A 10947-nucleotide genomic window follows, 5' to 3' on the forward strand; every position below is an offset into this window, starting at 1 on the left:
CCAAGCTGTGAGATTGCTGGAATATTGCGAAAAGCAGCGTAAAACTAAACTCACTCACTCACTAGTGCTATGTTTCCATAATGGTTCTTTCACCAACTACGGTACTTATAAATGAGTTTCATGTCAGGATAATATGTTCACATCAGTCCTTGGATGGGTGACCGTGTTTCGCAGCTTGACTCCTGAGAGTTTCTAGGACTTCAGTCCTGCCCCACAACGAAGCACATGTGACACATGTGGTCTCACCTTAGGCAAGTGAGTTTGTTCCAAATTGCCTCTGTCCACCCAGCAGAAAACGGGTACCAGGTTAGATAAAGTCATGTGACTATAACCTTCTAGCTCTTAACAGGCAGCTTTGGTTATCCGGGGTAATAAGAATCAGATTCTGATTAAGCGCCGCAAGCAATCACTTGGTGTTTGGAGACTGTGCGCTATAGAAGACTTATTATTATCAGTAAATGTTATGAAGTATATTAAGAAACACATCACATGCTATGGTAAAAAATTATACTGTTAAATGCATCATGCATTAAAACCTTCATATTTCACAAAATGAACAAATTACAGTGTTCCATAGAGATAAATCATTTTATTATTGTTCTTTGACGTTTTTAAAGCAGTCTTCTTTGACATTTCCAAATATTTTTAATCCATATTAATGGTAGGTTAATAACAGACTGACAGAATGACATAACTTATAGCAACAAATTTCAATTTTTCACTTATTTCTTGTACAAAACACATCAAACTATCACTGAGCTGACACGACTTGATAAGGAAATATGTACAACATATGGACATTTATGGAAAGATTCACATGTCCTTGAAACATAATCACCCGATATATCAGTTTGAGAAGGTCAGCCATCAGCTGCTTCACTTCCTCCTCGGCCAGTGGCAAGTTGGAGTGATGGAAGCTCGCAATTCAACAACATTAAAGTTGGATAAAAACAACATTTCAGAGTTGGTTCAAGCTTGCCTGCATCCCTTGGCAGCGAGAACTGATACAGTGGATGACTTGTCGCTTCATTACAGAATAAACTGCCATTCTGGACCGAACGATATTTTCTGACCACCTGATAGCCAGGACCCAATTGCGTTAATGTCTTCTAAATTTTCTCAAAATAAAATATCCTGTTCATGTCTCTGGCACGTGCTGTGCACAAACGTCATATTAATTTTGTCAGGGATTGTCCTTACAGCAAATGTAAAAGGCAATTCACACTACAAAAATAAATCAACTTCTTTAAACGTATTGATCTGGGACTATCACAAGGTATTGGAAACATCACCATTGAATGAGGCCCTGTTTGGGTGGGACTGATCTCGGTAATAGCATGTTGACACAGGAGAGATACATGGGACTCATTGTGACTTACTTGTGTTGGAATTGGCCTTTAATGACTCTCTCAGGTCATCAATAACTTTTGCGCGAGTACTTCCAGGAGACATGTGTGGCTCAGTCAACTGAAGTTGTGTGAGTTTATTGCTACACTGTCACACACTTCAACAGTGATCTAACTGCTAAAAATATGTCACACAGTGATCTGCTACAACTGTCACACTTCTAGAGTAATCTGAGAGATTCAACTGTCACACTTCTAGAGTAATCTGAGAGCTATAAATGTCACACTTCTAGAGTAATCTGAGAGCTACAACTGTCACACTTCTAGAGTAATCTGAGAGCCACAAATGTCACACAGTTATCTGCTACAACTGTCACACTTCTAGAGTAATCTGAGAGCTACAACTGTCACACTCCTAGAGTAATCTGAAAGCTACAAATGTCACACAGGGACCTGCTACAAGTGTCACACTTCTAGAGTAATTTGAGAGGTACAAATGTCACACTTCCAGAATAATTTGAGAGCTACAAATGTCACACAGTAATCTGCTACAACTGTCACACTTCTAGAGTAATGTGAAAGCTACAAATGTCACACAGTAATCTGCTACAACTGTCACACTTCTAGAGTAATCTGAGAGCTACAAATGCCACACAGTGATCTGCTACAACTGTCACACTTCTAGAGTAATTTGAGAGCTACAAATGTAACACAGTTATCTGCTACAACTGTCACACTTCTAGAGTAATCTGAGAGCTACAAATGTCACACTTCTAGAGTAATCTGAGAGACACAACTGTCACACAGTTATCTGCTACAACTGTCACACTTCTAGAGTAATCTGAAAGCTACAAATGTCACACAGTAATCTGCTACAACTGTCACACTTCTATAATCTGAAAGCTACAAATGTCACACAGTAATCTGAGAGCTACAAATGTCACACAGTTATCTGCTACAACTGTCACACTTCTAGAGTAATCTGAGAGCTACAAATGTCACACAGTGATCTGCTACAACTGTCACACTTCTAGAGTAATCTAGAGTATCTGCAACTGTCACATTTGACACACTTCTAGAGTAATCTGAGAGCTACAAATGTCACACAGTTATCTGCTACAACTGTCACACTTCTAGAGTAATCTGAGAGCTACAAATGACACACTTCTAGAGTAATCTGAGAGCCACAACTGTCACACAGTTATCTGCTACAACTTTCACACTTCTAGAGTAATGTGAAAGCTACAAATGTAACACAGTTATCTGCTACAACTGTCACACTTCTAGAGTAATCTAAAAGCTACAAATGACACACTTCTAGAGTAATCTGAGAGCCACAACCGTCACACAGTGATCTGCTACAACTGTCACTCTTTTAGAGTAATCTGAAAGCTACAAATGTCACACAGTGATCTGCTACAACTGTCACACTTCTAGAGTATTGTGAAATCTACAAATGTCACACAGTGATTTGCTACAACTGTCACACTCCTAGAGTAATCTGAAAGCTACAAATGTCACACAGTGATCTGCTACAACTGTCACACTTCTAGAGTAATCTGAAAGCTACAAATGTCACACAGTGATCTGCTACAACTGTCACACTTCTAGAGTAATCTGAAAGCTACAAATGTCACACAGTGATCTGCTACAACTGTCACACTCCTAGAGTAATCTGAGAGCTACAAATGTCACACAGTGATCTGCTACAACTGTCACACTTCTAGAGTAATCTGAAAGCTACAAATGTCACACAAGACTGAAATAAAATAATCAAGGTGACAAATGCAGAGGTTATTTACAGCAGCTACACTGAGACATTGAGGGTACAATACTGACGTTTAGCTTCATTTTAGTCAATTAGGGCACGCTGCTGACACAAAGGGATAAATGTTGAGGCCAATCTGTGATTTGATATTATTCAAAGGTGGAATTATAACAAACTTGTTAAAGGCTGGACCAGTCGATGATGGGGTTTGGAATATATACATACTTATATCGACAATTATATGCCAAGAAATCACTCCTCAGCTGAATTGCACTCAAAATGGCGTTCATGCTGCTTCTTTTTGTTCAGTCTATGTGTGTTATATATTTTTAATGTGATCGTTTCTTAAAATCCGGATCTTAAATAAATACAATCATCAAAAAGTGACATACTGAACACTTTTGCGCCGGCCATTTGATATTCTGTAGTGGGCGATTACAGCTTCTTTCAAACAAAGAAAAATGTCTTGTTCCCGAATATGACAAGATCGGCCATTTCAACAAAACCTTCGCGGGTGTGTTCAAGAATGTGTCTTGAAGTTTGTACGTTCTGCTCGTTTTAGAGACAATTAGCATTTAGAAGCAGTTTCCATCCACTGAATTTACCCACCTGACCTTGAAATTAAGGAGACAAAATTGAGACTGTGTTTCATATCTACTTCTGTGCATAAAGATTCAAAAATTCTCAGGTGATGTGATAAGGAGGGATGACTTCACAGCTATTTTGCCCTTTACATAGGAAACGGAATATGTTTCTGCAAGGGATAACTAGAGACTGTGTAATGCTTTAGCACAGACGTTTATATTTCAACAGGCTTCTCAAATCTATTGTAGTAGCACAATGCACCAAGTCAAGAATTGTAAAAATAATTCTTTGTGCTTTTATAGATGCTTCTTAACCGCCACTTTGTACATCCTTGATTGATGACGAAACATCACTTTTGATTACCCAATAAGGGAGTTGTTCATCCACATATCACTATCTTTAATCTGAAGTGTCCTCATGTCAACTGACGTAATAATGATGTAGTGAATATTGTTCCGACGTTTGGTAAAGGAAACAAAGCAGCAATTAGAGATCCAATCATCATGGCGTGACTCGATGAACACTGTATGAAAGTACAGCAGCAGGTACAAGGCGCAAACAATTTTTAAAAAGCAACTGTTTGGTAAATCCTTATGTGTTTCCTCTTTGTCACCACTAACGCAATCCCAACATGCGTTTTGCATAAGACGTGTTTGGCAATTGGTCAATGTAAAGAATATTGTGCAAAAAGCAAAGGAGTATATATAACTGGAGTATTGTGAGAATGCGGTTAACACCAATAAAACTGCTCGGATAATTTCAACAACATCACGTAGCCACGAGAAGATCCGGGTTAGGAGTGATCTCCTGTAACCAATGCTTGTCCTAAGAGGCGACTTACGAGATCGGGTAGTCAGGCTCGCTGACTTGGTTGACACATATACCAATTACGGATGACCAACGCTCATGCTGTTGAGCGAAAATTTGGTCCTGGACCCGATTATTTACTGACCACCGCCATATAGCTGGATTAACAGACATAGAAAGGAATATGCCCCAGCAAGTTTAGTATATATGTACCCTAGATTGTCTAAGGTGAACATTATGGTGGGCGAAGGAGCTGTCTCATGAGCCAGGCTGAGTGATCCAACGAGTTTGCCGGAGGTGGGGATCGAGCACACACCGGGTGTAAACAGATGCAACTTTACGTACAGGTGGCAGATTCCCCTTCAGTGCCGTCACAACCCCTAGAGCAATAATCACTACACAACCCCAGTACACAAAGTTAAACCCACGAATCCGTTATTAGTATTTGAACGAGATGGTACAATAAACACCTAGTTGCGGAATTTTGGCAACGTGCGAGTAAACCGACAAAGTACTGTGACAATGTGTCCCAGTCCTCACCCAGCTGCCAATGGGTACCCTGTAAGATGATGAAAGGCGCAATATCTCGGTGCGCCCTAGTGGCCGAGGAGTTGAGATTGATAATACGATGTGCCGTTGAGATTGAAATCTAGTGATCGAGAGGAAAACATATCAGCGCGCGAGAACATGCGGTACCAGGGTGCGTGAATTGATATTACGTTGCATAAATATCATAAATATCATATAATATAGAATAATGTCAAGGGCATTACCTAAAGTTGTCAATGGCAGCGAGTCGCACCACCACTTGAAAGGTCGATTGTTTTCTTTGTTAGATAATATATTAAGTGTTCGACCAGCCAATGCACTAGTTTATATTCTACCATAAACCCTGAATCGACCTAAAGCGTTGTAAGTATTATGCCTCTCCAACTGGAATAGATGATGACTAGCCAAGACCGTTCAACGTCAGAATGAACTTTTCGGTGGCTTTAAACGTCTTACTCAATAGTTTTCAGCGTAAAATATTTCCGTTGAAATATTAACCTTGTTGATGCTGTAATCCATATAACATTAATCAGAAGTTATTTCTCTTTCAGGTTTTTCCTCCGATCATTCACTTCTTGCCACCTGCGGTGCACCTGGTCACCAAAGCAATGCCATTCACCAGTATAAGTGAGTTTACAAACACACTCAGGCGAAGGATCAAAACGCCATTAGCTTAATTACTAATATTCAATATGGTTTCAAGGAAAATCGTGGTATGATTGGAAACCTATGTTCAGAAAGCGATTTGCATCTAAACAACACACAGTGTATCAAATTTCTTTGATTTGGGATTTTGGATTTGGAGAAAGCCTACGATACTACCTGGAAATATGGCATTCTTAATGGGTCTCACATGTTTTAGCTTAAAGGGGTCGTTTAATTCTTCTTTATATCGTAATGTATATCTTTATAACAGACAGGCAATTTCAAGTCCGATTGGGTTCATTTAGACAAACTTATACAAGAAAACAGAAGAAAAAAATAACTGGAAGTACATTTAAAAACCCTGGTCTGAAGGCAAATTGCATTTTTACTTAGCACAATTATGATAGTGCCATCATGCACTGGCTAACATCAAGAAATATATTATTTCCCCCAGCCCAAGAGGTTTAGACGTAATGACTGTAAATTGTTTGAACATTAACAAAAAGTATAAACTGGGTCAAAGGTTTGCCTGAACAATAATATACAAAAATATGGGAGATGATAATTCCTAGACAGTAGACAAGTAATTGATATCATAATCATTATGATGTATTTTACAGGGCCTCCCCAAACAATTGCATAGCTTCTAGCTTTTGTTTACTAGAAATGTCCAAATAGCGCAAATAAGCATTGCTTCTCCAAAAACCAAGATCGTGAATTACCTCGCCAGGTAAACCTACATCAAAGGCCCAACAAGAGCCACCTCGTCTATAAGAGTGCCCAGTAAGGCGAACAGAGATACCATCTTGCTGCAAGATGTAATTATCAACATCTAAGAACTTGTGATAGGTTAATACCTGACAGCTATTGTCACACAACAGGGGATGTGACATGTCATGATGGGTATGAAATTTAAGAACATTGTCGATGGCCGACACTGGATTGAGAGGATGGTCACAGATGGCCAGCTAGTAAACATAAACAATCTTTTCCCTAAACTGGAGAGTTTTTGTCCAATTCAAAGCAATAAGGTAGTATGTACCAAACTGTTCAATATAATCGGAGTCTGCTCCAGTATTACTGATGATTGACATCATGAGCGTCGGTCTACGCAGTTGGGATACGATGACACGCATCAGCCAATTCAGCAAGCCTGACCACCTTGATTCAGATAGTCACCTCTGGCGATCAATATGGATTGCTGATGGCCAAATCGAACCCGGATATTCGCTGAGGAAAATCACATTCACTCACGTTGTCAACGTAAAGTGCTGGGGTACTTCAGTACAATTCTTCTGCAGCATAGAAATCATTCGTTGAACATGCGAAATCAACACATCAACTATTTAACACCCAATTTGGACATATGATGACGGTGTTACGGTGGCCTGTGTCTGGACCTTAGACAATATAGCTGGACCTGTGTGTCTGGATCTTAGGCAATATGGTAGGGTCTGTGTCTCGCCCTTAGACAATATAGCTGGACCTGTGTCACGGATCTTAGGCAATATGGTTGGGTCTGTGTCATGACCTTAGACAATATGGTACGGGGTCTGTGTCTCGACCTTAGACAATATGATAGAGGGTCTGTGTCTGGACATTAAAGACAGTATGGTAGAGGCCTGTGTCTGGACGTCAACAATATGGTAGGGCCCTGTGTCTGGACCCTCGACAGTATGGTAGGGCTAATGTGTCCGGACGTCGACGGTATGGTAGGGCCTGTGTCTGGACGTCGACGGTATAGTAAAGGCCTGTGTCTGGACGTCGACAGTATGGTAGGGCCTGTGTCTGGATCTCGACAGTATGGTAGGGCCGCAATGATCTGGACATCGACAGTATGGTAGGGCCTGTCTGGACGTCGACAGTATGGTAGGGCCTGTGTCTGGATGTCGACATTATAGTAGGGCCTGTCTCTGGACGTGTCGACAGTATAGTAGGGCCTGTGTCTGGATGTCGACATTATAGTAGGGCCAATGTCTGGACGTCGACAGTATGGTAGGGCCTGTGTCTGGACGTCGACAGTATGGTAGGGCCTGTCTGGACGTCGACAGTATAGTAGGGCCTGTCTGGATGTCGACATTATAGTAGGGCCTGCGTCTGGACGTCGACAGTATGGTCGGGCCTGTGTCTGGACCTCGACAGTATGGTCGGGCCTGTGTCTCGACGTCGACAGTATAGTAGGGCCTGTGTCTGTGTCATGAGTTAAGAAATACAGTTCGCTCTACCACCATCCATTGTGTAATAATACACACCTTCGCCCTGAAATATAAAGTTAAAAGTACTACTAGTTAAAGCATTGGGACGCTACCCTCACCCATAATGTATGACGTAGTGGTGCTAATACATTGTGACGTAATGCAAAAGTACTGTCGGCGCCTTTGATCTTTCACCAAAGCATCTTAGAATACTGATAACAGCACTGCTGCGACACATTTAATCAGACAGGTGACGACAGGTGTTTGTCCCTGATGACCCTACACAGATGACAACACAACCTTATATTCCCAACACGTGCAGGTTACAAGACGTTGTTTCTATACAATAATCCCCATAGAGGCAGATTCCAGTGATGATGTGATCATATCTGTCTGAATTACTGACACTGTGATACAGGAGAGTTTTCAGCAGAACCTGTTTACTTGTGCAAGCTGATATAACAATTCTTCCCAGCGTCACTAGTAATATTGATTCGGCTATCTATTTGAATGGTAAATGTTGCGTTGTAACAATAATGGATTTCTGTGGCGCCTGGTATCCAACTCGAAACTGTCAACGGCGCATCACGAGGTCTAGGAGGTACTATCCTGTATAACCCAAGCTGCCTGTGAGGTTAGAAGGTCAATAGTCACATGACTTCTTCCACCGGGTACCCTTTTTCTGCTGGGTGAACAGAGGCAATTTTGAACAAACTGACTTGCCTAAGGTGAGCCCACATGTATCACATGTGCTTCGTTGTGGGGCGGGACTGAAGTCCTAGAAACTGTCAAGAGCCAAGCTGCCAAACACGGTCACCCATCAAAAGACTCTCCGTTAAGCACGTTTTCACCGAACCAGGGTAACATTATATGGGGATTACCCCGGAAACAACCTCAGACCAAACACTCACCAAACAGGACACACCATAATAACTTAACGTCGTATTAAATCGTATTGTCGTAAAAACGACATGTGACACTTTAAATATACCTTCAGTTTCTAAAATATTAAAATCATAATTGGGTAGACTTCGCCATAATTCGTGTAATGAGCTAATTTGTTTTCAATTTCAATGATGACTTAATTTGTTGGGGTCGGTTTTGTTAAACGGCACACTAAGGAACATAACTTCTTTGAGTGGTAATTATGAGTTCCTGTGTGCCAGTGCCGACCAGGTGTTTTGTGAGAGGGCGACAACAAAATGCGACAACACGACAATGTACCTTCTCGGATTCCATAGGTAAGACACCACGTTAGCTTGGTTACGTTCCGGGACAAAATAAGTGTTCGCGATTTGAAGAAAATGTTTAGATGCCTTCTTTCCAAAGAAAATGTTTGTCTGATAATTAAGAAACTGAATATTTAGATCAGTCACTGATTGAAGACATACAGTGATGTATTTTCGCAAAGCAAAGCTAACATCCAGCTATGAACTGTGGCTCAATGATACATTCTGGAAGAAAATAGCCATATTCGCGTAAGCGACACCAGGCAATGCCATCACACTATATACCTGAAGCGATAACACGAGACGAGAAAGCGATAAGGCTTCTCGGCCACAATATGTACCCAATATGAGAATCGAACCCGGGACTCGGTGGCTTTAGCCATGAGGCTACATCACTGCCAATTAATGTAAAGCCAATACAAGGCTTCCCCAGAATTCAGATCCATTGGGTCAGGGAGGCTAGTTTAGCGTTTCTATAAGCTATTATTGGCAACCGCCCCAAACACACACCAAACCAGGGAGTGGGGTTCCCACAGATTGTTGCCACACTGCATTAAACACAATCATCGGCCTTGCTGGGAGTCGCTTGAGCTGTGCTTGATCCCGAAGGAAATAAAGACATAAACATGCGTTGTCGTGAAGGAGTGAGTGAGTTTAGATTTACGCCGCACTCAGCAATATTCCAGCTATATGGCGGCGGTCTGTAAATAATCGAGTCTGGACCAGACAATCCAGTGATCAACAGCATGAGCATCGATCTACGCAATTGGGCACCGATGACATCCGTGAAGGATGTGTCAGTGATCACAAATACACATGGAGTCGTTGTCAGTTCATGTGCCAGGGTTAACATGGTAGTTACATGGATGTAAGTATTAGTTAGGCATTATTGGGAAGTAGTTACAAGATTGCATTTACAGTGCAGAAAATTGTCACAGAGTTACAACTACAAGGTACTTGTAAAGATTGTGGTTACATGGGTGTAGTTACATTGTAACATTAGAGCGGTAGTAGTCGCAGGGTTGTAGCTGCAGTTAATCTAGGACATGGCGTAGTCCTACTTCTCCCGCTGACATTATCGCTCACTGAGGTAACTGTGTCAGTATTTGTGTGTCCGTCTGTTCAACGACGTCTGGCTTCCGCTCCACCAGAGCAACGACGACTGTTATACGCTTCTGCTGTGGTTACACACTCATTGGCAATGATGTTGCTTACTGTCTACACTTATATATTTCGTAATGGCCGAAACGAGTTTCAGAGATACATGCTGATCATGTCAACAACAGATTCGCTGTGTGTAAAAATAGTTCCCCTTAACAGTGATTGCGTTATCGTTCTTACAACTTGAAGGTTATAAGATCAGTGTGGTAGCTGAGTGGTGGTGGTTGCAGGGTAGCATTTACCGGTACAGTGTAGTTACAAGGTCGTCACTACAGAATGACAGTTATAATTACATATTGTTTTCAGTAGTCACAATCAAACAGCTTATGATTTTCTTATATATACCTGCGTCATGGCTAACTTTAGCTGTCAATGTGTTATCATGATATATCACAGTGTCGGTGTCGTTATCATGATATATCACAGTGTCGGTGTTGTTATCATGATATATCACAGTGTCGGTGTTGTTATCACGATATATCACAGTGTCGGTGTTTTTATCATGATATATCATAGTATCGGTGTTGTTATCATGTTATATCAGTGTCGGTGAGGTGATCATGATATATCACAGTGTCGGTGTTGTTATCATGATATATCACAGTGTCGGTGTGGTTATCATGATATATCACAGTGTCGGTGTTGTTATCATGATAAATCAC

The sequence above is a fragment of the Haliotis rubra genome, unplaced genomic scaffold (assembly GCF_003918875.1).
Source record: "Haliotis rubra isolate DU_JTF1 unplaced genomic scaffold, ASM391887v1 Scf481, whole genome shotgun sequence".
Lineage (NCBI taxonomy): Eukaryota > Metazoa > Mollusca > Gastropoda > Lepetellida > Haliotidae > Haliotis > Haliotis rubra.